Consider the following 6,000-nt stretch of genomic DNA (forward strand, 5'->3'; position numbering starts at 1 on the left):
TGCATGTATCTCGGCAGAGGAAAGAGGTAGGGAAGAATTCTCAGTAGCATTTTTACTGTCTCCAGAAGTTAGATCAGATGGCCAATGCAATGTGGTGCTAGGCTTTTCCCTTTAGGTTTTACCCCAAGAATGGTTTGCTTCTATTCGAATTGTCTCAGAAGTGCTGTATGCAGCTGTAGATGAACGCATGTATCTGGGCCGAGGAAAGAGGTAGGGAAGAATTCTCAGTAGCATTTTTACTGTCTCCAGAAGATATATCAGATGGCCAATGCAATGTGGTGCGAGACTTTTCCCTTTAGGTTTTACCCCAAAAAAGGTTTGCTTCTATTCAAATTGTCTCACAAGTGCTGTATGCAGCTGTAGATGAATGCATGTATCTCGGCCGAGGAAAGCGGTAGGGAAGAATTCTAAATATCATTTTGACTGTCTCCAGAAGTTAGAACAGATGGCCAATGAAATGTGGTGCTAGGCTTTTCCCTTTAGGTTTTACCCCAAGAATGTTTTGCTTCTATTCGAATTGTCTCAGAAATGCTTTATGCAGCTGTAGGTGAATGCATGTCTCTCGGCAGAGGAAAGAGGTAGGGAAGAATTCTCAGTAGCATTTTTACTGTCTCCAGAAGTTAGATCAGATGGCCAATGCAATGTGGTGCTAGGCTTTTCCCTTTAGGTTTTACCACAAGAATGTTTTGCTTCTATTCGAATTGTCTCAGAAGTGCTGTATGCAGCTTTAGGTGAATGCATGTCTCTCGGCAGAGGAAAGAGGTAGGGAAGAATTCTCAGTAGCATTTTTACTGTCTCCAGAAGTTAGATCAGATGGCCAATGCAATGTGGTGCTAGGCTTTTCCCTTTAGGTTTTACCCCAAGAATGTTTTGCTTCTATTCGAATTGTCTCAGAAATGGTTTATGCAGCTGTAGGTGAATGCATGTCTCTCGGCAGAGGAAAGAGGTAGGGAAGAATTCTCAGTAGCATTTTGCCTGTCTCCAGAAGTTAGATCAGATGGCCAATGCAATGTGGTGCTAGGCTTTTCCCTTTAGGTTTTACCCCAAGAATGGTTTGCTTCTGTTCGAATTGTCTCCCAAGTGCTGTATGCAGCTGTAGATGAATGCATGTATGTCGGCCGAGAAAAGAGCTAGGGAAGAATTCTAAGGAGCATTTTGCCTGTCTCCAGAAGTTAGATCAGATGGCCAATGCAATGTGGTGCTAGGCTTTTCCCTTTAGGTTTTACCACACGAATGTTTTGCTTCTGTTCAAATTGTCTCCTAAGTGCTGTATGCAGCTGTAGATGAACGCATGTATCTCGGCAGACGAAAGACGTAGGGAAGAATTCTAAGTTGCATTTTGACTGTCTCCAGAAGTTAGATCAGATGGCCGATGCAATGTGGTGCTAGGCTTTTCCCTTCAGGTTTTACCCCAAGAATGTTTTGCTTCTATTCGAATTGTCTCAGAAGTGCGGTATGCAGCTGCAGGTGAACGCATGTATCTCGGCAGACGAAAGAGGTAGGGAAGAATTCTAAGGATCATTTTGACTGTCTCCAGAAGTTAGATCAGATGGCCAATGCAATGTGGTGCTAGGCTTTTCCCTTTAGGTTTTACCCCAAGAATGGTTTGCTTCAATTCGAATTGTCTCACAAGAGCTGTATGCAGCTGTAGGTGAATGCATTTCTCTCGGCAGAGGAAAGAGGTAGGGAAGAATTCTAAGTTGCATTTTGACTGTCTCCAGAAGTTACATCAGATGGCCAATGCAATGTGGTGCTAGGCTTTTCCCTTTAGGTTTTACCCCAAGAATGGTTTGCTTCTATTCGAATTGTCTACGAAGTGCTATATGCAGCTGTAGGTGAATGCATGTATCTCGGCAGAGGAAAGAGGTAGGGAAGAATTCTAAGGAGCATTTTTACTGTCTCCAGAAGTTGGATCAGATGGCCAATGCAATGTGGTGCTAGGGTTTTCCCTTTAGGTTTTACCCCCAGAATGTTTTGCTTCTATTCGAATTGTCTCACAAGTGCTGTATGCAGCTGTAGATGAATGCATGTATCTCGGCCGAGAAAAGAGCTAGGGAAGAATTCTAAGGAGCATTTTGACTGTCTCCAGAAGTTAGATCAGATGGCCAATGCAATGTGGTGCTAGGCTTTTCCCTTTAGGTTTTACCCCAAGAATGTTTTGCTTCTATTCGAATTGTCTCACAAGTGCTGTATGCAGCTGCAGATGAACGCATGTATCTCGGCAGACGAAAGAGGTAGGGAAGAATTCTAAGGATCATTTTGACTGTCTCCAGAAGTTAGATCAGATGGCCAATGCAATGTGGTGCTAGGCTTTTCCCTTTAGGTTTTACCGCAAGAATGTTTTGCTTCTATTCGAATTGTCTCAGAAGTGCTGTATGCAGCTGTAGGTGAATGCATGTCTCTCGGCAGAGGAAATAGGTAGGGAAGAATTCTCAGTAGCATTTTTACTGTCTCCAGAAGTTAGATCAGATGGCCAATGCAATGTGGTGCTAGGCTTTTCCCTTTAGGTTTTACCCCAAAAAAGGTTTGCTTCTATTCAAATTGTCTCACAAGTGCTGTATGCAGCTGTAGATGAATGCATGTAACTCGGCAGAGGAAAGAGGTAGGGAAGAATTCTCAGTAGCATTTTTACTGTCTCCAGAAGTTAGATCAGATGGCCAATGCAATGTGGTGCTAGGCTTTTCCCTTTAGGTTTTACCCCAAAAAAGGTTTGCTTCTATTCAAATTGTCTCACAAGTGCTGTATGCAGCTGTAGATGAATGCATGTCTCTCGGCAGGGGAAAGAGGTAGGGAAGAATTCTCAGTAGCATTTTTACTGACTCCAGAAGTTAGATCAGATGGCCAATGCAATGTGGTGCTAGGCTTTTCCCTTTAGGTTTTACCCCATGACTGTTTTGCGTCTATTCGAATTGTCTCACAAGTGCTGTATGCAGCTGTAGATGAATGCATGTATCCCGGCCGAGAAAAGAGCTAGGGAAGAATTCTAAGGAGCATTTTGACTGTCTCCAGAAGTTAGATCAGATGGCCAATGCAATGTGGTGCTAGGCTTTTCCCTTTAGGTTTTACCCCAAGGATGTTTTGCTTCTATTCGAATTCTCTCAGAAGTGCTGTATGCAGCTGTAGATGAACGCATGTATCTCGGCAGAGGAAAGAGGTAGGGAAGAATTCTAAGGATCATTTTGACTGTCTCCAGAAGTCAGATCAGATGGCCAATGCAATGTGGTGCTAGGCTTTTCCCTTTAGGTTTTACCCCAAGAATGTTTTGCTTCTATTCGAATTGTCTCACAAGTGCTGTATGCAGCTGCAGATGAATGCATGTATCTCGACTGAGGAAAGAGGTAGGGAAGAATTCTCAGTAGCATTTTTACTGTCTCCAGAAGTTAGAGCAGATGGCCAATGCAATGTGGTGCGAGGCTTTTCCCTTTAGGTTTTACCCCAAGAATGTTTTGCTTCTATTCGAATTGTCTCTCAAGTGCTGTATGCAGCTGTAGGTGAATGCATGTCTCTCGGCAGAGGAAAGAGGTAGGGAAGAATTCTCAGTAGCATTTTTACTGTCTCCAGAAGTTAGATCAGATGGCCAATGCAATGTGGTGCTAGGCTTTTCCCTTTAGGTTTTACCCCAAGAATGTTTTGCTTCTATTCGAATTGTCTCAGAAGTGCTGTATGCAGCTGTAGGTGAATGCATGTCTCTCGGCAGAGGAAACAGGTAGGGAAGAATTCTCAGTAGCATTTTTACTGTCTCCAGAAGTTAGATCAGATGGCCAATGCAATGTGGTGCTAGGCTTCTCCCTTTAGGTTTTACCCCAAGAATGTTTTGCTTCTATTCGAATTGTCTCAGAAATGCTTTATGCAGCTGTAGGTGAATGCATGTCTCTCGGCAGAGGGAAGAGGTAGGGAAGAATTCTCAGTAGCATTTTTACTGTCTCCAGAAGTTAGATCAGATGGCCAATGCAATGTGGTGCTAGGCTTTTCCCTTTAGGTTTTACCCCAAGAATGGTTTGCTTCTGTTCGAATCGTCTCCCAAGTGCTGTATGCAGCTGTAGGTGAATGCATGTCTCTCGGCAGAGGAAAGAGGTAGGGAAGAATTCTCAGTAGCATTTTTACTGTCTCCAGAAGTTAGATCAGATGGCCAATGCAATGTGGTGCTACGCTTTTCCCTTTAGGTTTTACCCCAAGAATGTTTTGCTTCTATTCGAATTGTCTCAGAGGTGCTGTATGCAGCTGTAGGTGAATGCATGTCTCTCGGCAGAGGAAAGAGGTAGGGAAGAATTCTAAGGATCATTTTGACTGTCTCCAGAAGTTAGATCAGATGGCCAATGCAATGTGGTGCTACGCTTTTCCCTTTAGGTTTTACCCCAAGAATGTTTTGCTTCTATTCGAATTGTCTCAGAAGTGCTGTATGCAGCTGTAGGTGAATGCACGTCTCTCGGCAGAGGAAAGAGGTAGGGAAGAATTCTCAGTAGCATTTTTACTGTCTCCAGAAGTTAGATCAGATGGCCAATGCAATGTGGTGCTACGCTTTTCCCTTTAGGTTTTACCCCAAGAATGTTTTGCTTCTATTCGAATTGTCTCAGAAGTGCTGTATGCAGCTGTAGGTGAGTGCATGTCTCTCGGCAGAGGAAAGAGGTAGGGAAGAATTCTAAGGATCATTTTGACTGTCTCCAGAAGTTAGAACAGATGGCCAATGCAATGTGGTGCTAGGCTTTTCCCTTTAGGTTTTACCCCAAGAATGTTTTGCTTCTATTCGAATTGTCTCCCAAGTGCTGTATGCAGCTGTAGGTGAATGCATGTCTCTCGGCAGAGGAAAGAGGTAGGGAAGAATTCTCAGTAGCATTTTTACTGTCTCCAGAAGTTAGATCAGATGGCCAATGCAATGTGGTGCTACGCTTTTCCCTTTAGGTTTTACCCCAAGAATGTTTTGCTTCTATTCGAATTGTCTCAGAAGTGCTGTATGCAGCTGTAGGTGAATGCATGTCTCTCGGCAGAGGAAAGAGGTAGGGAAGAATTCTCAGTAGCATTTTTACTGTCTCCAGAAGTTAGATCAGATGGCCAATGCAATGTGGTGCTAGGCTTTTCCCTTTAGGTTTTACCCCAAAAAAGGTTTGCGTCTATTCGAATTGTCTCCCAAGTGCTGTATGCAGCTGTAGATGAATGCATGTATCTCGGCAGAGGAAAGAGGTAGGGAAGAATTCTCAGTAGCATTTTTACTGTCTCCAGAAGTTAGAGCAGATGGCCAATGCAATGTGGTGCGAGGCTTTTCCCTTTAGGTTTTACCCCAAGAATGTTTTGCTTCTATTCGAATTGTCTCTCAAGTGCTGTATGCAGCTGTAGGTGAATGCATGTCTCTCGGCAGAGGAAAGAGGTAGGGAAGAATTCTCAGTAGCATTTTTACTGTCTCCAGAAGTTAGATCAGATGGCCAATGCAATGTGGTGCTAGGCTTTTCCCTTTAGGTTTTACCCCAAGAATGTTTTGCTTCTATTCGAATTGCCTCAGAAGTGCTGTATGCAGCTGTAGGTGAATGCATGTCTCTCGGCAGAGGAAAGAGGTAGGGAAGAATTCTCAGTAGCATTTTGCCTGTCTCCAGAAGTTAGATCAGATGGCCAATGCAATGTGGTGCTAGGCTTTTCCCTTTAGGTTTTACCCCAAGAATGGTTTGCTTCTATTTGAATTGTCTCAGAAATGCTTTATGCAGCTGTAGGTGAATGCATGTCTCTCGGCAGAGGGAAGAGGTAGGGAAGAATTCTCAGTAGCATTTTTACTGTCTCCAGAAGTTAGATCAGATGGCCAATGCAATGTGGTGCTAGGCTTTTCCCTTTAGGTTTTACCCCAAGAATGGTTTGCTTCTGTTCGAATCGTCTCCCAAGTGCTGTATGCAGCTGTAGGTGAATGCATGTCTCTCGGCAGAGGAAAGAGGTAGGGAAGAATTCTCAGTAGCATTTTTACTGTCTCCAGAAGTTAGATCAGATGGCCAATGCAATGTGGTGCTACGCTTTTCCCTT

Source organism: Melanerpes formicivorus, unplaced genomic scaffold (assembly GCF_026170545.1).
Source record: "Melanerpes formicivorus ecotype bairdi unplaced genomic scaffold, bMelFor1.0.p_v2 SCAF_194, whole genome shotgun sequence".
Classification (NCBI taxonomy): Eukaryota; Metazoa; Chordata; class Aves; order Piciformes; family Picidae; genus Melanerpes; species Melanerpes formicivorus.